Source organism: Rhea pennata, chromosome 3, assembly GCF_028389875.1.
Source record: "Rhea pennata isolate bPtePen1 chromosome 3, bPtePen1.pri, whole genome shotgun sequence".
In the NCBI taxonomy this organism is placed as follows: domain Eukaryota; kingdom Metazoa; phylum Chordata; class Aves; order Rheiformes; family Rheidae; genus Rhea; species Rhea pennata.
In genome coordinates, this window is record NC_084665.1 from 15,869,138 (window position 1) to 15,892,126 (window position 22,989).

General features: G+C 38.3%; 1 long non-coding RNA gene across 2 annotated transcripts in view; it reads left to right on the forward strand.

The window, feature by feature from the left end:
- Positions 1-22,989, forward strand: part of LOC134139142 (uncharacterized) — a 204,250-nt gene that overhangs the window by 81,955 nt on the left and 99,306 nt on the right. The window contains exon 5 of one of the 2 annotated variants that reach the window (XR_009958081.1): positions 14,151-14,296. The exons of the other annotated variant lie outside the window; for it this stretch is intronic. This is a non-coding gene — a long non-coding RNA (uncharacterized LOC134139142). Of the gene's footprint in view, positions 1-14,150; positions 14,297-22,989 lie in introns of those variants that run through there. 2 annotated transcript variants of the gene reach the window in all.

Below are 22,989 nucleotides of genomic sequence, written 5' to 3' on the forward strand. Positions count from 1 at the left end.
GCTCTTACACAATCTAACGTGTTGTGTGTTTTAGCAATAAAAGAGAAGCCAGAAGTGCTGAAGGGTTAAAAGAAAAGGAGAAGATTTACAGTGCTGAGCTTATGTGCATTGAAAGTATACATTAAGTGGGTGGGAAATGCAAAATGACAATTTATACTAGGACCAGAAAAAAAAAAGAAAGAAAGAAAGAAAGAAAGAAAAAGACAGTAATATCCATCATTGGGTTAAAATCGTAGCAAACCTTTAATAAGAGAAAAAGTTTTTTACTGGGATAAGAAGAGTTAAGGAGATTTGGGAACAGGAAAGCCCTTAGCAGGATGTTGAACTGAGGTAATAATGCTCAGCTTTGACACAAGGCTGATGCCCTGGGATAGTTCCCCTTGCCCAAAAGGCAGAAAAAGGAGGATTGTATGGGCCTATTACTCTGGAAACGGCTAATTAATAAAACAAACAATAGGACAGATGCATTAAGTTTTGTTTGAAGGTAAAAAGAAAAATGAGGAATTAAATATGTGTGTGTGTGTGTGTGTGTGTGTATATGTATAAATATGTATATATATGTGTGTGCAAATATATATATATATATATATATATATATATATATATATATATAAAGGACATTTTTGTCCTACAAAGGAAGACGTTTTTGGAACTATGATTGATGCCAGATATGTGAATTATGTGTATGTGTATATATAAGTATGTGTGTATGTTTGTATAGATGTATATTGGCAGGGTTCTGGCAGTTTCTTAGCAAACTGAACTAGTCTGTGCATTTTTAGCACCTCCTTTGGGAAGATTGTTTCCTTCTGCTACTCTTTGGATGATTTTCAGCACCTAAGATGTAAGATATTTTTGATGACATAGAGGTCTTTAGGTTAACGTAGTCGGTTTTTATTTTCTTTCTTTCTTTTTTTTTTTCTTTTTTTTTTTTCTTTTTTTTTTTTTTTTTTTTTGGTAATCTAGGGAGAAACAGCGTGAGAGTAGGCACCCAAAGGCAACCTGATGTTTTGGAATGAATGAGAATTTGGGCTCAAGCTAATAAGGCATATAAACTATTTATAGCAGAAATAAGCTATATGAGAGAGAAATTAACCCAGCAACATGTATAGAGAGGTCCAATGTCAGTGAAAAGTCAGTGAAAAAGATGTAGATATTTCTTATGTTGAGCCTTGTATAGGGAATTTGGGCCATACCTTATAGGCTTCAAGGTGTTGTAGTGCTAGCTCAGAGAATGAAATTCATGACTTCCAGCATGCTGAGACATGTGTGCTGTGGTCAGATACAATATAAAACTGGAATGTCACAGCCACCCACATGAATTGGAGATGGCACGCTCATTCTTTTATTTGACTCTGTAGTCAATGACAGCTGTGTGACGGTGATGGTAACAGGGGACAAAACAGGGAACAGGGAGGTTGGGGTTAAAGTCCCTCCTCAGGCTGAGAGATTAACTCCACGTTGCCTGATGGTTAGGAATTTGTGTTCACCGTCACCTGGTATTTCCCTGGAGAGCATCCTTCATCTTTCCTGTTGAGACCGGTCTATTGTATTGATAAGAATTCAAGGAGGAAATTTCACAGAGAAAAAGTAGAGTAGTAGCTTGACTTTAACATTTAGGAATAAATCATGGAGCTTGAGGGAGGGAGACCTAAATTTGAGTTTCTTCCTAGGAGAGTTTGTTTTAGACAGCCATAGTAAATGGATTAGTGATAGAAAGTGTCTTTCCTGGTCCTGTTTTATGAATGAAAGAGTCTTAGGCTTCTTTGATTTTGATTGCACTCAGTGCCCTGAATGTGTTTTGCTCAGTGGCTTCTGCGCATAATTTGGGTTGGGTCACCTACTCTGCAAACTCTAGACTGCCTTAGGCAAAAGTGAAGTACCTAGACAGATGTTCGGTTTAGCAAAGATGATGATATCTTTGAGTGTACTGAAGAACAAGTCTTTGAATGCCTAGGCTTTTGCAATGAAATGTCAAAACCTGCAACCTGTTGGGTGTCTAAACAGAATAGATAGCAACTTTCTGGGATACAATTTTGGATCACCTCATTTCTGCCTGTTTTACATCTTAAATGCGACAGTATCACTTTGAATCTTGCCCTTTATGCCAAATAAAAGTACCTGAACTAGCAAAACTGCAAGCACCTTATGGAAAGAAAGTCAGTCCTTGAAGCAGGAGTTATTGCTTACTGATACTGTTTAAGAAATCTGAAAACAAGAATTACCTGTTCCTAATAATGCAGGGAGAGTCACTCAGGAATTGCAGTGGAAATGTAGTCTGAAGTCCTGAGTTGTACCAACGTTGCATGCCAATGCATCTGTGAAGCTCCAGTGTTGGATACAGTGGCCGCCACCAACACTGGTGTTTCAGAAAGCTCTTCCATACCTGCACGAGGTGGCCTGCTCAAGTGGACGTAGAGCGAGGGGAGCATTTCCCATTTCCTGTTCCATTCACTTTTCCCTTAAAGGAATATATCGCTTCCCTTCTGTTAATCTTTCCAAGCCTGGTAAAAAGGCAATGAAGTGCAATATCATCAGCCTTGGGAATTCCTGGAAGAGAGTTTTAAGTTGTTGTTGTTCCACCATAATCTCACCTGTATTAATTATATTCATGTCTCCTAGACATGAAGACCTATTCAGAGGTTTTGGAGTTGTATTTTTGTCTAGCATCTAGATAGGCAAAAATTCCTGGAGTTGAGTATCTTTCCTATTTCTCTCATATACCAGCTTATTAGAAAGACAGCAAGTAAAAATATACCATAATATAATAGCTAGTTATCTTGAACAAGGCAGAACAGTATCAGAAAAAAAAGGAAAAAAGCTATCTTGATTTGCCTAGGTGTCAGCACTTTCACTGAGTCTGATGTGGAAGCCATAGAGCTCAGAATATAGAATTTCAGTGAAAAAAGTGGTTTTAAATATTTCCTTGTGTGGCATAAATTTTAACTTGTGGATAACCAAGAGTGACGGTATTGTGTTCAAGACTTCAGTCTTAAAATTCCTCTTCTTTTTCTCATGAAAAATAGGGAGTTTATCTGCAAAAGGGAACATCCTTTGAACAAAGAAAGTGTCTAAGTGTGCTGTAGTAGATATGTGCCTAGGGAAAAGCAGGTTTTGTGTTTTTAAGTCTTCGTTTATCTTCTCTAGTGTCTGTATATTCAGACAAAAGAAAACAATGAAATCCTAGCAACCCTCTGTTATTTTCTTTCTCTTTCTGTGTTTCTTACTCATTCATCAATTTCCCTTCCTCCTCTTCACATCCTACCACTAAGTTGCAATGCGTTCATTTTTGTGCATGAATGCTATTTTTGCAGATAGGCTTTGAATCTTTTGGAGTGGAAAGATGGCAGGTAATTCTGGCAAATTGTAATCTATTTTCTTTTGTTCTGTCAGATGCTGAAAACTAGGAAATGGAACTCACAGATGAATGACAAAGGGTTCCTTGGACAGACTTGTAAACTGAGGTCTGCAAGCTGCAGAGTCTAAAATTCAAGAACCCTCATTGTTTTATTAGAACTCAGCTGAATCTTTTGTTAAGGTTGGAGGTCGTTAAGGAAACAAATTCCCCTTCACTACAGCATTTGCCATTACAGCACAGAGGGGAGAGAGAAAACTGAGATTCTCACAGGGCTGTGAAGGAACCTGCTCGAGTCTTCTGTCCCCGATGGTATGAGAGGAAGAGGGTGATTGAATACAGAGAAAAGGCATGTATCCAAAAATGAGCTGTGTGGCTGATTTTTGTACTAGGAGGACTTTCAATGAGCTGCAGGAGCCTATTGGGAAGTTGCCTGTGCTAAAATGTAGAAATTTTACTGGAAAGAGAAGCATTTGTGCATACAGTCAAGAATGAATTGCTTGGTCTGAAGATTTCCTATCATTAGTGAAGGAGACTCACAAATATGAGGATAAAAGCTAACTTTCCTGACAATACACTCTCACTTGCGGGAGGCACTGTTTATAACACATGCTTCGAACTACCACTTAAAGATCTAGTAGTTCATGGAAGGCCATAGTCTACCTAGCATTACAACCTTCAAGTGAGATACTCGGTCTTCATTATTTTTATTATTTATGAAACTACTCTTAAATTTTAGGAAGTTCTTGAAAAGACTTGAGTCTAAAAAACACTACCTGCTCCTACATGTAGTAGTTAAAAAAACAAAAAAACAAAAGAAAAACCTCAAAAAAACAGACACAGAAGTGTGAGTGGATGAGAATACAGGTTTTGTATGTCAGGCAGCAATGTGTGCTGTATTTTTTTTGCCAGCTCTTGGATGCACATTAAGATGCTTAAATGTGATGTTAGGAATTGATATGCTTAGCTCTTCTTTTCAGCCTACTTTTATTTATATCTGATTTACCCGAAAATATATTTTGGTCATAGATTTGCACATTAACCACTTAATAATATTAAGAAAGCTTAGATGACTATATGCCAGACTTATGTACTTATTCAGCTGAGTTTCTGTCAACACAGTTCTGCATATTCAATTTTAGAGATAAATTATATCTTGGCAAGCATGAAGGTCTGAGGATTTGTGCAAAGTACAATGAAAGGTCAGTACCACTAAAATACCATAAACAGAAATCTTAGAAAATAAAGATGTACTTCAACTAGATCTAGAATATAGCCTCCACGAGCACAAAATGGAAGGAAAACTATGTGGATTGGTTTGAGTAATGAATTACAAGTACACCAGAAATCTGAGGGACTTGATCACAGATATTTCTCTTTAGCCTCCCCTCACCTTTTCTTTCTGCATGTAGTTATGTATTTTTTTGTGTAATGGAGAGATGAGGAGACCTCATCTAATATAAATGAGGACTTTTATGCCATTGATTTCTTTGTAACACAGTGGCAAGGAATTTGCAACTGAGATTTAGCTGAAATTCTGTGTAATTTGCTACTGTGTGCATCAGGGTAGATCTTTCCTTTAAACTGGTGGTAGAAAGAGAAGTATAGTGAAGGAGGTCTATCCTTGTCTTTCTGGTCTAGGTTTCTGGAGCAAGACCAGTGGTGAAAAACAGGTAGGTTTTGCCATTGCTTTGCAAGCAGCAGGATGCCCTGTAACCAACGCATCCTCTGACCTGCAGCGTATGTGCTGTAGAGCGGGGATCACCACCGTGTGCCCTGGCATGGAGATGTGCCAGTGCGGGGGTACCTGGGCTGCTCTGGGCTGTTTGAAGGCAGGGAGAGAAGAGGAAGAAGAAAAAAAAAAAGCTACCTATACAACTCATCTTTCCTAGCTTATCGGTGAAACCTGTGACTCCTAGGATGTGATAATTATTTGTGGTGCTGCTTTCTATAGAGCTGACGATTATGTCTTCAAGATAGCTCTGTTCGTTGAAAATCCCTGGTTTCTTTAAATCACTTTAGCTGTGTGTTTTCCAGCCTGTTGCATGGTGATTTGTTGTTGTCCTTGTTGCCCTATGAATGTTTACATTTGAAATAAAGCACAGCGTAAGTTTAATGTCAGAGTTCCCCTTTTCTTCATTACCGCAAAATCAGTCCTAGCAGAGAGCGGATGGAGGTAAACTGGATGCTAAATGCATGACCACCGCCTTGGCGATCCATAGACAAGTGAGGAAGCCAATATGGTCCTTGAAATACTTTCCCTGGGAAGTATCTGCGGTATTCGACAGGATGTGTGGGAAGGAAGCACGGGCACAACATGCTGCTGCAGCCTCACTTGCACGTGTCCATAGCTGAACCCTGCTTCGCATTAAGGACACACGTGGGGTTGGTTTAAAAAAACAAAACAAACAAACAAAAATAGGCAGGTTATACTGGTTGTGCTCTTAACAGAAAAAATTGTAGGTATTTACCCACAGAGCCCAAATATTTAGAACTCAATTAATAACTAAACTGTATCCTAAAATTGGTAGTTGGTATATAGGAAGGAAGAAGATTTCACTCTGATCCTCACTCTGTGTTTCCTAAAAGTAGTAGTAGTGCTCTTTCCTCTCAGTATGTCTTTGAAATGAGATGTTTTGCCTAATATGCTTTGGGCAAAATAGGGTGGGCAGGATTTGATAAAACTTTTTTTTTTCCTAACAGAAAAATAGCATAGTGTTAAAATCAATCTTCATGAAACTGCATTTGAAAATTAAATTAAAAGGGTCACTTTTAATCTATCCAAACAACTCTTTTTGATAGCCTCAGGCTGGAATGCTTCAATATTTTATTGTGATGTGATATTTTAAGATGAGGTTCATAATAGCTTATATTAAAACATTCCAAAAATACAAATCGGAAAAGGAGAGTTTTAATGTATTGAAATTAAATTCTTTAATTGTCCCAAACATTTCTTCTTTCATTTTTGGGAAACCGAAATGGGTGCTTAATCTTATCTGAAATTAAAAAATGCTAGCTTGTGATACTCATTTAGGAACCAGGAGAAAATCTGTTTAGGGAGAACTGCCTTTATGACCATCTCCACTGACACAGAATGTGTTGTCTAAATGAAGATCATATATTATTGATAATGTATATATTAATAATTCTCTTTAACCCCAATCCTCCTCCTATATTGAGTGTGAAAGTAGTTTTTGTTCAATGGATACATTTTATGTGGCAGCTAAATATGTGGCAAGTGTACTACGATTTCTTATTTCCTAGCCTTTACGTGCGTGATAACATGCATGCCCGAAGCCGATACTGTGCAAATTGGTCGGTCTTTTGTACTGTGAAAGGTGATCCTGGGAGAGCTTATTCACAGCACATCATTGACCCATCTGGCACAGAAAGGTTAGCCCTATGCTGAAAGAAGTCTCCACCAGTAAACAGAGCTGAATACCCTAGCCAAGTCTGTATCTTCGAGAGCGAAATACCATCTTGCTATTTTTTTTTTCTGGTAGGATTTTCAACAGAGAGGAAAAAAAAAAAAAACAATTTGTGACATTACCTGGCAAACCACGATGTGGCATGCATATTCCTGCACTGCTTGGTTTAGACTGTTATTTTTGCTCACCACAGCAAATGACCCATTACTGATGCCGTGGGGGTTGCGTGAGGTACGGGCGCTCTTGGAGGCAACAGTGGAGCCACTCTGCTCCTGCTCTGGTTGCTTATTTAGCATGCATCCTAGTCCTGGATTTCCAAACCTGCAGCTGGAAGTCTTTTGCTTACCTACAGCAGGATAGTGCGGGCAGCAGCACTGCCTGGTGCTCCGTCCGGCAACCCTCTTCTCCAGCCGTCCCCTGCAGGAGCGAGGGCCATCCCTGCTTTCATTAGTTTCTCTGCTGAGGCAAAATCGTTCACAAAAAAGCATCATTTCACGGCCCCCTCCCAAACGAGCCTGGAGTCAGCAGTTCACTTTAAATCAGCCTGTAAATGGCTCTTAAATGGAAATTCAAGCATGCTATTTTGTGTTGCCAGCATCAGCTTTTTTTCGAGCCACAGACATACTGTGAGTAGGTTGCTGCTTGTCACCACCACTACACTGGGGGATGCTGAGCTCTAGATTTACCTGTTCGGTCAGACATAGGAGGACTTCCTGTCCTATTACAGTCAAAATAGCCAATTCAAACAGTTAATGTAGGCCCTTTCGACAGAAGTAGGTCACAGAGTGATCTTCTGAGCAGCTTGGCTGGTCTTTAAGAGTTGGAGACTCCTGCTCCTCCCCTCTTCCCCTGCCAAAGGGGTGATGTGAAAAAAAAGCAGGAGTCGGGAGGGTGGTCTGGCCTCAGGAACAGCCCTACCTGGAAGAGGGCTCAAGTCCATAGCTTCAGAAGTGGGATGTTCAGTATTTTGTCAGTTCTTCATTCCAATAGGTTTCTAATCCTTTTTGTATTTCTCTTTAACCTATTGAGGATAGATTTTGAATGTTGCTGTTATACCCCCACAATCCTTTAGGTTTTGGAGAGTGCCTGATTGATCAGTGGATAACACAAATATACGCTTAATGATAATGTTAATAGCAAATTATATAAGCGCATGTTAGCAGCTGACTGATTATTTTAAAGATAACTCAATTTGAGCGTGAAAAATAAAGATGGGTGAGGAATCATGTCATTCATTCATTGCTGATGAGGAACCAATTGTTGTTTCCTACTGCTTTTTATCTGCATGTTTGAAATTAACAGTTTTCTCAGAAGAACAGCTTTAGACAGCAGCTTGCACCCCTAGCTATAATGGTTCCTCTTCCCTTGCAGGGATGGTAATCTGATTTTAGAAAACCTTGCTGAATTCAAAGCCCATCACATGAAATGCACAGCATGACATTAAAAATAAACAGGATGGCTAGAGCCAAGGAGAAAAGTATTGTTCTGAAAATACCAGCTTCCCTTTAGTACGTAGTGCACTTACGAGCAAAACGTTACTACTGAATATATGTTTTATTGTATGTATCTATCAGGGAATTAGAGATTGCTGTGATAGGAGTGTGCAGAGAACTGACAAATTAGGCCAATTTTCAACTGTAAAACAAAACTTTCGTAAATTCATTAATTAGCAATACATTTTATCTAATATTTATTTCTGTCTGCAACCGTGTTTTTCTTTGCCCCTTTGATCAGATTGCTCAAATACTGATGTAAAATGTGATGTGTTGGGTTTGGCTATGCTGTATCAGAGTTGTAAAATGCTTATATACTGCTGTTGGTTACACTACTTTAAAATGTCTGGTTTTGGGTTCAAGGCAAGCTAACACTGATTACATTCTGATTCGTGTGCTTATAATTCCTAGGACTCACAGGACTGGGCTTTGGCTACAAGTGGTTTCTACCTTTTACTTTTGAAAGCCATGCTGAAGTCAGTACTCTGCTGTTATTATCTGGGAGCCCTACAGCTTTATCTGCCTCTGTTTCTTTTCCTCCTTTTTGCCTTATCTTGTGTCCGGCTGAATGTTTTGTGCCAGCTGTGTGGGGGTGGAAGGACAAATATAGTGGCTTTATTTGGAGAAGGAATATGTCTGTGGCAAAAGCATGACATAATACACCCTTTCAGCAATTTGTACATTGCCCAAGAGAAAAATTAAATTGGTTAAATGCCTCAGTACAAAAGAATATGCTCATGGCTTTGACATAAGTGATCAGTGGTCATGTGTCGGTGACTTAGTGGAAACCACTCAATATGGTTTCCATTTTCATCGTAAATATTTAATATAAAACCGGACTGAGTGGAGATTTTTGGGAAAGGCCTGAAGGAAGGACAAAAAATGACCATCAATTTAAATAAAGCTAACTGGAAGAAAAGCCTAGCCAAGAACTGAGTCTTTGTTCTCCATTTCAGTATGTGAAGAAAGTTTACTGATAGGACTATATTACTGTTGAGTATGTTCTTAATGAGAAATGATTAAAACAAATGAGATTCTGGCTAAATTCAGAGTGGTTAAAAGATGAAAAGAGGAGGAGGGAGAACAGTGAATGAGCCATTTTCTGGTAACAATGTTGCTACCCCAGTTTTTTCAGCCACACTAACAGGGGGTGCTGGAGTAGTTTAATATATAGGAAATGCTAGCATTTTAAATCCCAACAGAGTGTAAATGCCCTACTCCTCAGCCTGCCTGGACTAAAAAGTTACTGGAAGGGAAGCTCCTATGAGTCTGTTTAAGACCGAGAAAATGCTGAGTGCACTGCAGGAAATTCTGCTGTTGTATTTTTCAATTGGCTTTCAAAAAGTACAGTCGTGAGGTCACCCTCAATTGGGGAATTGCTTGTTGCCGCATGCGTACATAGCATGTGCCTCAAAATGAAATTGCTTCAAAGCCCTTCTCCTGCAAAATTGTCTGCATGTTCTTTGCACCTTTCAGTGCATGTAGTTCCTCTGGACTTCGGTTTGCCTTGTAGCTGGGAGCCACATACACAAGAACTCCCGCAAACTATGAGGAAAGCATCAGGCAATAGGGCAGTTTTGTGTAAAATAGGGGTGGGAAGCAGAAGGAGGGGGAACTACTGTATGCTACATGCTTTAAAATTCTTACCTTAGTGTACTTTCGTAATTTTATAGTGCATATATTAACTTTTTTGCTATTATAGTACTTATACACTACAGTTGAAGAAAAATATTAAAATTCCCTACTAAAAACATTTTACAGAAATCAGATTTTTTTTCCATTGTAAAATAATTTTAAGGCTTTTAAAAAATTATAAATCAATCTTTTTTTTTGGAAGTATTGGCTACTGGTATTCCACAACACAATTTGGAAAATTAACACGTTATGCTGTTGCTACCAGACACTCTTCTGCAAAGGAAGGAAAGGATCAGATAAACTGGTTATATTTTACCCAAGTCATCTGTTGAAATAGGTTTTGAGGAGGGAATACTGAAGAAAGGAAAATCAAATTGTGCTGGATGATTATTTTTGATATATTATTAATAAGGGGAAAATTGAAATGAAGGCAATCATGTTTGGGATAAATGATATTACCTTTGGTTGTGCAACAGCAGACAGGATGTGTTCAAGTGGAAAAGATAAAAGATTATTTAGTGTGGGACAAATAATTTAGTTCAACAGCATTACAGCTATTTTGAATAATGGGCTGGAGTGTGAGTGATATAATTTCTGAAGTGTTTCTTTAAATAAAATCTTAGTCAAAAGGAACAATATCACATGGAAACTGCTTGAAATATTGTGAAAATGAGGGTTTATAATGGATGTCTCACATCACATCTTAATGATGAGAATGGATTACAATTCAAGTAGGGTTGAAAATAAAAGGAGATAACATAGTTTTCATCCTTTTTAATCCCAGTCAATATCTCCTTAAAATGCCAAGAGACTTTTACTCTATACTCCCTTCTCCTCTTCCTTTCTCTCAGAAAACTCCTACCTTCCTGTGTGTGAGCCTGTGCCAATATATGACACGCACGCTGAGAGATGAGCTGATGGATTTGCTTTTAACGATTTGCCGCATGCAGGAACTGGCTCATCCCAGCCCTCCTTTTGGAGGCTACTGTTCCTGCAGAAAGAATGACAGGGCACGACGTGAACTGCTGCCTCAGCTCCCCTTCTTCTCAGCCTGGAATATTAAAGTAAACGAGCAAGAAAAATAATGACAGAGAGATAAGACTGTAGAAATCACTTGCGTAATCTTTCTTTAACAACTCAAAGTGGAAAATAAAATAAGCGCCCTTAAAGGAAGGATCTTTCATTTTGGCTGCTTAAAATATTATTCGTGTTCTCCAATGAAGAAAGAAAAGCAAAAACATTTTAAAATTTTGTTTGAATAAAGATAACTTTTTTTCTTTGAATCAAAATTCAACTAATGTATCTTTAGACCTCTAGCCAAAACCTTTGACACTGGAATTCTCTAGGTTCAGATGTGTGACTGACTTTAGACATCACATTTGTTCTGTCATCTTCAATGCATGAGTCACCTGATCTGGAGAAGCAGATATTTATAGCTTTATGGTGATTTGCCTAGAATGAATTTCCTTTAATATACTCAAGTTATCTCATGGAAAAGCAGTAACCTAGTTCTTTTGAAACACTTTCACAATAAGCATTTTCTCTGCTAGATTGTCAGAGCCTTTCAAGTATTTTTTGATGCTTGTAGGTTGGTATTTATCATTTTGGGGAATATTTTGAGCATTAGTTGCACAGTTTAGCTGTCTGGGCTTAATAATTGTTGGATAAACAATGGGAGAAAATAAAGAAAAAATATCATGATATTGTTGTAATTATTGTTTAGTGTCAGCTACTATTTATGGCCTACTCAAGCAACGTTGAAGGATTTTAGAGTTAGAAAAGAATTAATAGCCTTACAAAGGTTTTGAGCGCAAGCTTAGCTTTGAGATGTGGCTGTCTAAGCAAAGTCCAGGGGGAGATGGCCTACTGGGTGGATGCTGGTGGCAGACCTCCAGCTGACCTCGACACAGCTAAGGTTGTACCTGGTTGAAGCTACTTGTGTTCTCCGCTGAATCAAGAGATTAAATTGGCTAGTGGAAGAGACTGCTGCGCGGTCATGTATGGGAAAGGGCTGTGCTTTATAATCTCTGGCGGCACAGAGTCTGTGCCCTAGTTTGTGTTTTATTTTTCAACAAAATGAGGTGCCGAATGCCCCTCTTCTCTGGACACCGTCAGTTCGTGGCAGCCAAACAACCCTGTGCAGTGCGAGTGTTGGGGTTCAACCAAGGTGTCCTGCCATTGCTATTGCAGGTGTTGCTGTCACTTCTCTTTCCACTGTGTTTTTGACCCAGATCCAAGAAAAAACACGCAATTACATTGTGGAATTAGCTGGGTAGCAAAATATAGCATCGAGACCAGCTTCACTGGTGAGCAGAGGAGAAAATTCCTATGTTGCAAATAGGAGAAGTCAGGACAAAGCACGAAAGCATAAAAAGCATGAGCAGGGCAAGTCAGGTCAATGGTACCTCTTCGAGCTCGCTTGTCAGTCTGACACGTGACTGGGGTGTTTCCAAGCCTGCCTTCAGATTCAGTGTTGTTGTGTCCCCTGTGTGGCTATTTGCCACCATTGCAAGGTTGGTGCAAGCTATCTCCAGTCAGAATGGCAGTTTTCATTGAGTTTTCACTTCAGTGCTCTTGTAATTTTTATTACAGCTATTAATATTCAAGGCGTCAATCAGCAGAGTCCTGCATGTTTCTAAATATCTTAAGATCCTTAGTTTAAATGACATTATGCAAAATAAATCTAACCTAACTATAAACGTGTATGTAATTAGTCCACATTATGCTAGCATCCTTCTTAAAGTAAATTCTTTGACTATTTCAAAATGTGAGTCTTGTCAAAAGTAAACTTTTTCTGAGGAAGCTATTTAAAAAAAAATCACTTTCTGTTATAGAAGCTGTATTTTGGAGCAGCTGATAAGCCTCAATATAGAACAAAAAAAATTGGCTTCTGAAAAATCTATATAGCTCCTTTCACACAGAACAAATAGATGTCAGTTCATTCCTTTTCCCATACATTCATTTGTGTAATTTTCTGGAAAAAGTAGAATGGCATGGGTCTGTTTCCCCTTTTCCCCTCACCCTGCTGTTTATTAGGAATTTCATTACCTACTCAAGCTTTTGACTTTCAAGAGATGTGAGATCTCCTTTTATCTGTATAGTAAATACCCTCTGGCAAAAGAATATAACTGTATGTTTTCTTTTTTTGGTATTACATCGAATGTTTCATCTGAAGTGTTAACTTTTTTCTACAGAATCCAGTTTAGGTAGAATTCTAGTGAGAATAAAGCTGTTCTCTGTGGGATTTGATTTAATGCTAAACAATGGGAAAACACATTTCATGATTCTCTCAAATCTCAGAAGCTCTTTTGATGAAATAATGGTAAAAACCGTTTTAATAAATATATATAGTAGTGGGAATAAAAAAGGGCTGAGCACTATTGCTTGCTTTGCAGATATTCTGTATTTTTGGTCATCTCTGGAGCGATAGATGAGAAATGGCTCTGCAGATGTATGTTAGTATTAATTTTAATTAATTTTTGGACTTACATTTTTGGTTAAAGATTGACTCTGTCACTCACAAGCAGTACATCTGGGTAGTGTCAAGAAAGGGAACTGTTTACTCACAAGCAAGGAACTGAGTCCTTAGCTGATGTAAACCTGCAGTGCTTTCTTAAGTTGTGCTTATTTACACGAGGGGAGTATTTGTCCTGCCACATTTACTGCATCATGAATGTTTTGTTCTGAATAAAATCAGGCTCCTGTTCATCTTCAGGAAAGTGAAATAGGTCCTCAGCTGCTATAAACAGCTGCAGCACCTCTGGCTTTCGTAGCTGTCTGCAGAAATCATGACTTTGTAGGAGGAACATGTGCTCTCACCTCCAATTTTTAATGGTAGTGGACAGTATGTTACCATCTGTTGTTTCTTTTATGTCTTTTTTATATTCTTATGATGGTGTACATCTGGATGTATGTTTATTATATAGCTGTTACTCCCAGATAATGTATTTTGGGGGCTGGAAATGCTCCTGAAGTGCTCCTAAAATGGTACCTAGCTTTGCCTCCTAGGCCAGAGACTGCAGCCAGGCATCCAACAGCCATCAGAATGAGTAACAAATCTTCCCTTATTTAGTTTTTCCTATTTCTCCAGCACCTCTGTAACTGTAGAGTTTTCTCATTAAGAGCTAAGAACCCATCTGCTAAACGTCCTTTAGGGAGGGCCCTTTCAGTCCATCTGCTCGGGGACGGGAATCTGATTTAACCACACTTATAACTCTCCCTTGTTTTGTGCCGTTCCAGCCTTTTGATTGCAGGTAGATGTATGGGGCTGATTCGCTTCTGACAGGAACGGTTCAGCGTTCAAGCAGGAAATGGCCAAAACGGTGCATCACCGAGGTTGTAGTCATTCCTTTGTGCGGACCGTATCAAGCGGTGCTCAACAGCACTGGGAGGTGAGCTGTCGGGAGGCACGTGGTCCGGGGAGGAGGTCCTGCCTTGGCTCTGCCTGCTCTCTGGGGTGGTCGGACACAGCTCCCACCCACAAGCCATGCCTCTACGCTAGCGCAGCGCTGAGCGTCGGCTAGGGAGCCTTGCCGAGGCCGGACTCTGCATCACACTAATGAATGCAAACTGTGTCCAGCCTGGAGGAACAGGATAAGGGCATCTTTATTCTTTTCTTTTCTTTTCTTTCTTTCCTTTTTTTTTTTTTTTTTTTTTTTGGAACCTGTAGATATAGCCAAAGTATCTGTCCTTTCTGTCATAGATATGTTTTTTTATATCTCTTATTTGATGACTTGGCCTTTAATAACATTTTATCCCTAAGCATTCACGTAGGATTTTTAACCTTTAAAAAACAAACAGAGCTAAGATTTTTCTAGAGTTTGTGCATAAGTCAGTGTAAATTCAAGATGATGATTCTGCTTGTAGAACCAGAACCTGAAGTTGCCGTTATTATGGAAAAAGGGAAAATATAATTGCTGGTCAACTACAAATTAACCAAAACCAAACACAAAGCATAAAAGAAGCATCTTTATTTGGCTCCTAGAACGTAAAAAAAAAAAAAAAAAAAAAGTAGGGGAGGAGGAAAAAACCTACATATTTAACATGAAGAATCAATCTTCCTTAGGTAGGTTATGTATCAGGCTTCCTTAGGTAGCTAGTAGGGCTTATAAACCATCTCAAATCACAGAGAACTGAATTGAGGATTTTATTGCAAAAAAATTATCATGTATTTTTAACTTACTTTCTCTTGCTGAAGTGCTATATGGATATGTGGTACTTTAGGTTTTTTAAATCTCTATATACTTGCGAAGTATGAAAAAAAAAAAAGAAAATAGGGGAAAAATGTATTTTTTGTAGGCAGGACAATATTTCTTATAAGAATGTTCTGTTATTTCTCCTGTATTGTGTGTGTAATGTTCATTCCTCCCTCCACATTGTTTCATATTGTAATCAAAAAAGATGGGGGAGGCATCTTCTGTAGTTTGAACTAAACTTTATTTGCAAGTTACTGTAAATACCCAGCTAACAGCATACATATAAAGGCACCAGGCTTTAGAGCTTTCTTCTAATTGGGGAGCTGTTAGGACTGCTGTAGCAAAGAATAACTCTCCTTCGTGTATTTAACAAATATTTACAAGAGTAATAAAATATTATTTCCCATTACTACTTTATATCTTGGCAAATTGCTCTTAGATCATATACATTTACAAACAACAACAAAAAAGCCAGCTCTTATACAAACATAATAATTAGCATCCATCTCTAGTTCTCTATCTGCTAAAATTATTGAAAGCCATAATAACTAAATCTGCTGATGCTAGTTTCTTGAATAGCTGTTAAATCAAACCAAAATAAAATGTATAATTGGCTGCTGCAAGCTGCAGGATCTGTTCCAGGTCATCACACACACCAAACATCCTTTAATCCCCTTCTTTAAATGTCTCCTTAACCAATCTGTGTTGTTTTAACCTTTAGTCTGCATCATAATTCTGCTGCCTGCTTTCATCTCTGTAGTATCCTACAGTATAAAACAAATGATAGCCCAGAAATGGTTGCGGTGAAGTGGCCAAGGGGTAGTAACAATCATCACTTCTGGCTATCAGGATGAGCTCCTTTACTGATGAGCTGGCTTGAGGGTGGTGTGGAAGAGCGTGCCAATGTTCTCCTGTTAGCTTTAGACTTTTCAAAGCAGTGCTGTTATCCTAACACTAAATTCCTATAGATGCATAAATCTATAGTTGTTTGGGCTGGAGAAGCAGAACAATATGGATCTGAGATCTAAGTCTCTTACCTTCTAATTTTTGGAAGAGTTCGGATCAGTGTTCAAAACTGTGTGTCTGGTCTACCCATGTTGTGGTGCTGAGATTGGATTTGTTCTGGGTAAACAGCTAAAAACACAAATGTTTATCCAGGTTGCTTCAGCATACAAAACTGAGCTAAAAATTCCATCAGTATAAGTTTGTCTGTGAAACTGCTGGCATGTCTCTATATCTGGTCCGGACCAGAATGCAGAATTGTACGATCCATTTCTGAACACTTCAGATCTAAAATAATAGTTGACTTTTAGCATTTAAATGGTCAGAGGCTGAGTGTAGAGCTAATATGTTTGTGCCATTTTATTCACTTGACTGCCTCAGTTTTCAGGTATGAGGGAATAAACTATGACAAGAAGAATGGTAAATTTAGTAGTTGCGGATTTTGAGTATGAAAAGATGTTAATGTGCAAAATCTTGTAACAAAAATACAGATCAATTTAACAACCACAGCACAGAGGGACATTTTTCATTGTAGGGGACAAACAGGCAAGGACAGGTGGCCTTTTTAGTGTAAGCTGATGATTAATGCAATATAAGATGAGTTATGAAGGATGTTGATAACTCACTAAACCTCCTCCACATGAGTTCTCATGGGAGGTTGTAAAAATGCATTATCTGTCACAAAAAATAAACTGATAAAGTTTCAGTCATAGATTAATTCTTTTTTCTTGCCTCACTTTCTGTTTGGAGACAAGTAGCATACCTGACTCCATTTCTACCTCAAAGCAAAGTTGTCTACTGAAGGAAATTAGAGCAAGTACCTAGCAGAGGTAGCTAGACCCTCTGTAATCTGGAAGTGCAAAACAGATGTACTTTCTGATCAAGAAAATCAGAATTAATTTGCCTACATTGCATTTGGCTTAGTCCATTCTGACTGATAATTTTTCTGTGGATTAATCTGTACAATACGTCTCATCTTGCTCTCTTGCACAACTGCAGATGGATGATCGTCTTTACCCACACCTAGAAAAGAGATCTCTATGCACCATTTTGTTCGCGAGTTTTTTGTTCTCTTATCTAAAAAATGAAAGAGGATCAGTTATTCTTGGTACAGTATAACTCCGCTTCTGGGCCCTTCTAGTTTTTCTAGAACCCAAAGAAAGGAAATACTCATTCCTAATACCCCTCTTTGAGGTTTTGCAATTTGCCCCCATTCTAACTGGCTGCATGCCCAGTTGTTCCGGTGAATAGTGACTAATAAAAACAACAAATACAGTTATTACTTCAATAACCTTCTCATCTCTCAACTGGATAGTTGAGATATAGAAGTTTTATTCATACTGTCTGTCATTTCCAAAGAACACCTCCTGTTTGCTAGGTAAAACCTGTCTGAGCTTTTTGTTTCCTGTGTTGCATGCTGTTGTGGCCCTGCAGGGTGTCTTTCTTTCTGTGTATGTTCTTTTTTGATTATTCTGACTCTCTTGGCTTAAACTGGGTCTCTACATGTGTTCCTTGAAGGAGCATTAATTTTTAAAACATGGAAAATTTCCATATTCACCATTATTTTAGCAAAAAGGAATTCAATGTGCATATTTCATGTGAGCTGTTGATTAATTTCCAAGGCAAATGTACCCTTCAGCTTTATCATTTCACACAAATTTGCCTGTTTTGTGCTAAGAAAATACATTGAGCTATGATCCTGACAACTGCATTTATGAAAACATATTTAATTTTGGTATTACACAGTTTTAAAATATTACTAAGTGGTTAGTTGGTCAGAATACACAGAGAAACATATTTTGTTTGATACACATGGCTGAGCAAACAAATTATGTACACATTTGTAATTTTATCTTTGACAATTTTCTTGAGGGTGATGGGTGAATACTCTTAGTAGTCCAAATAATATTCTTTCTGCAAAATATTAATGAAAATTAGGTTGTTGATTCTTTAAATAACAATGGCACAAGCAGTAAATAGAACCAATTCATCTTTATGAGTGGATAGATTCATCATAGTTACCTGTTTGTACTACATTCACATCAGAAACAAAGTTGAGAGAACTGCTGCGCAGCTGTGAGTGCTAATTTGTCTGATGCACTTTGGCAGATGTTGCTGCCTCCACGGCTTCAGAGTACTGAAAGAAAAGAGGAGTGGAGAAGGACTTGTGTCATGATTGCTCAGGCCTGAGGAAAGCCTAAGACTTCACTTCACAAAAAGTCTTTGTCTCCCTGGAGCGGAGATTCAGGAACAGCCGCAGCAGTGCAGGAGCTGGGGATGCTCTACTGGTCCGGGTGAAATCTCCTCCTGCCCTAAAGTAATGGCAAATACCGCACTGCCTCTCTCCCCCCTCGTGTTTACCCAGGCTAGACTCCCTGCATAATGAAATTTGTAAAGCAGCTGGTGAAATATCTGTCATATATAACATTATTTCTGCATGATGTTTTTGGCAACTGTTATAAATTTGAGCTATCTTTCTCATTAAGGGAAACTTCATTAGCGTCTGGATTAGGGAACCTCTGGCTTTAACCTGGTTTAAGCAAGTCATTGAGGGAGCTGATTTTTGAGCAGTTGAATTTGCACAATGATATGTATTTGTGAAGGACTCCTGGGTGTTTGTGTATGTGGAAACTTCATGCACACGTGATTATCTAAATGTGTTTTTTAATCTTATCATTGAGTAGCCTGTGCAAATCGAGCTTTGTCTGAAAACACTGGTTTATGTTATAGCAAACTATCTCAGCTGCCTAGGACAGTCGCAGGGTTAAGGTTGGCAGAAGCTATAGTTGACTGTGAGATGAGACCATTAAAAAAAATAATAATTCTTTAAACTTATACCAGAAGTAGGGCTTTGGTATTGGAATGCAGTAAGGGGAAGGACCATATGAACATTTATTTTTGCTATTTTTAAATTGCCCCCTTTGGAACTGAGCCCAGGAACAAATGTGTGTAGTGCCAAAGATGGTAGGTATAGGCATGCATGCTCTTCAATCAGGGCATAAGTCAAAACAACAAGTTGTTGAAGTCTTAGTTGAAATGTACCCCTCTTTAAAATGAGAAGAAAACTGAAAACAGATTTAAATTGTCTTAGTAAGTGGTAAATAGAGCTGTTGAAATACCTTTCATTGAAAATATTTTGAGCGGGAATATTTGTCAAAAAAATTCTATTCCATTCATCCCAAAAGGGCTGGCTGAAAGGCCCAGCTCATAAACTCAAAGGAATTAGTTGTCCAATGACCCCTGAATCCTTTTGTCTCAGAGAGGTCTGAAAATCTCATAAGCAAATCCTTCCAAAGTAATATGAAAGTTTTGTACATCTACTGTTCAAAATGGACTGAGTTTTACCTGTAGCAGAATGGGTAGAGGCTTTTTCCTAGTACATACTAACAGTGAAAAGTATCTAAAAATTCATTCTAAGTTATTTTCATCCATGTTCCATACTTAATACACATTTTCTAGAAAAAGCAGCATTCTACTGCTCTGAACAACTTTACCTGAGCAAGATGAATAAAAACCGTTTTTTAAAGTGTAAATATTGTACAAAACAATTATCGCAACCATGTAACTGGAAAAAATATAATGTAAATTTCAGTACAATCTTTCTGCAGGAGGTGCACAGTCTTCAGTTCAGTGCGATAAAGAACAAACTACTTTGCACATTTATTCTGATGAGATAAGTATGTGGGGTAAGCAGCTACTACAAAATATGGTGTAAATTTATCCCTTAGCTCATTTCTTAGCATGTTTTTGCAATGTGCACCTGTTTCATAACAGGAAACCTATTTCATTTACATTCTCAAGGTACATTGAGATCTTGCCCACACTCATGAGTGTTGGATCACACTGTTTTTTAACTCAGAAATAACACTGTTGGTTGTTAAAATATAGATGAAGACCAAGCTCCTTTAATTGAGGTAAATCCAGAGAAGAGGCAGTCATATATGGCTACGTAACATATTAAGCCCGAAGATTTTCATGCTAGGGAGTGTGATATGGAATACTTGGTCTATATATCCTGTTATAGTTTTGTACTGTCTTATCCCAAAACATACTAATAATCTTGAAAATATTGTGCCAGATTGCGCTCTCAATGAGTATTGATGATACCTCTGAAGTCATAGAAGGTAGGTAGGTGTGAATGACATGTGAACTGAATTCATGAAGGCCAAATTTAAAGGAGTAGTAACAGTAGTTCTTTTGAAATTCAAAGACCAATATCTCGAGTTTGGCACTATTTCCTTGTCTTCAAACATAATGGATTTATGACATAAGATTTCATTTGTTTTTCACTGTAATCACATCATCTGTGTCTGCATGGACATTATTTTTTTGATGCATGAATTCCAGGTAGTTTCACTAGTGGAATATCTGTTCTTTGACATAATGGAGAAAATAGATGAAAATCAAAATATGGGAGCCTAGTTCTAAAATACTCCTTCAGACAGAATCCATTCATTTCAGCGATGGTTAGAAGTAAGAAGTTTCAATTTTTGTATGTGGAAGATGAGTTTTACACATGTAGGCGGGGAAGCATAAGTATGAGTCTGTGTGTACCAAGATGAACCTGTAAACCAGAGAGATAACATTAATGTAATCTGTGTCTGTGAATATATACATACATATATATATATATATATATACATATATATACACGTACACTTACAGACACCAAAAGTATTACTGTTAATGCCCCATTGTCATTTAAATCTGGAAATGTAAAAATGAGAGGAAGTTATATGTGCAAATACATTAGCTGTTCATATGGCAAATATCTATTTGCATATTCATCCTACTTTAACGGTATCTACTTTCAAATCTTCAGCATGCAGGTTAAACACTAGCAGAAGCTTTAATCCTGTATCAGATTAACACTGAATGGCATCTAATATTTCCAGAGCACAAAATGCAAAATGTACAAACATATCTTTGCAGCCATCACAATAGCCATCTATCGTATATGTGCATTTTCTGGTATACAATGGACTTCATCTAATATACCAAGTACAGTGGGGAAACTAAACAGGTGAAAACAGCCACTAAACACTAGAATAAACATGTATAAAACAGCTGATAAAGAACGAAAGTACTCTTTCACTAGCAGGAGAGTAGAGATTTTTATTTTGAAGTGCATCTCCTCACAGTGCATGCTGGCTTGGCTTACAAAGTTGAGCGGTCTTGGAGCACATGAGCTAGATTCCTTTCTGATAAAGCTAAACTGAAAAATGCATTCTCAGGAACACAGCTGATGTGCTCCAACTGTAAATGGACACTCCGTCTAGAGGGTCAAACAAGGACTTGTTCAGACAGAGCCTGGAAATGTGTGTAACGTAGATACTGGGTTCACAGCACAGCTGTGTTGCTCCACAGATCTGCTCTTAGGGGGCTGCACTACTTGGCCAGGTAGACATATTCTTGGGCTGCTTGTAGTAGTACAGTCCATGTCTCCACTGTAACGCTCTTATCCTCCAGAACAGGGCAGCCACATCCAAACTCATGCTGCCTCTTTACTTGTGTCCACTAAATGTGTGAAGCAATGTTAGGTGGCATGGCCACAGCCATGCAAGGGACCGTTCTGGCAAAGTTGCAACAACTGAGTTATGCTGCCAAGAAACTTCTGACACTGAATAATTTCATGGTGGGAGTGCAGCCCCTCTGAAGCTGAAGCGTGCCATGACTATGACTGTTTCGGTTCAGACTCCAGGGGTCTCAGGTCCGTGGCAGGGTAATGGCCCATCATGCTGACTGAGCTACAAGCCTGGCACTTGGCAGTTGCTAGATCTTTGCGACACCTCCGTCTGCTCTGAAGAGCCTAGCGACCAAATGGCCCCCAAAGCTAGGAGCTCTCTGTGTAGCAGGCTGCCCAGGGAAGGGTTGTGGGAGCCCTAGTGGTTGCTGGCTGGAAGGAATATGTTTAGTGTTAGTTTCTCATCCACTCTCTTTCAGCCTTCACAGTTTTATAGTCTTTTGCAACTACACGCATTCAAACTTCATTATATAGCAAATTCACAAGTCTGTCTCAAGAAGTCATTTGTGAGAATCTATGTGAAGAAGTGGCATAAACAAGCCAATGTCAGTAGCAGAGATGATAAATCCCTGCCAGAAGCGACAGAAAGATCAAGAAAGCGCCTGCTGCAAAAGTAAAAGCACAGTCTGTCATAAGAAAGGGTCACGAAGCAGCTTCTGTACCATTTCCTTCCTTGTATTTCTTCTATACAAGTACTTTTAGATCTAGAAACTGTAAGCATTTTCTTACTCATCACAAAGGAACAGAAGAGAGTGAAGGTCAAAAGGTAAACCTGCGTTGCAATATATTTTCACAGGCTGAATCAATACCCATGTGACTGATCATGTGTATGTATGGGAATGGAAAGAGGTTCAACTAATATTTCTCCTATTAGGAAATTTGGAAAATTAGCAAAAAATATTCAAAATCTGTCTGGTAATTTTTGTTCATTATGGTGATGTTCATTACCTTTCTCTTTATCAGCAATGAAAATACCGTATTTTAAAAATCTGTGAGAACTGAAGTGGATGTAGAAGTTAAATGAAGACAGAGGTGGGACCACAATAAAGCAAGTAGAAAAAAAAAAAAAAGGCAAGAAAAGAACAAAATAGGTGGGAACATTCCCGCCTCAAATAAATGACAATTAAGATCTGAACTTATGCTAGTGTAATAGGATGAGAGTCATAGCACAAGCTGTAGCATAAGCAGTAACATCTGCATGGTAAGAACTACTAGATGTCTGTGTAATGAAAACTGAATAATAATAACAATGTGAATATCAAGAAGACTATTTGCACACTATGAACTTATTTATGCTAGCTTTGTCTTGGAGTTGCTTTTAGTTCATACAGATGTGATGTTAGAATCAGAACTTATA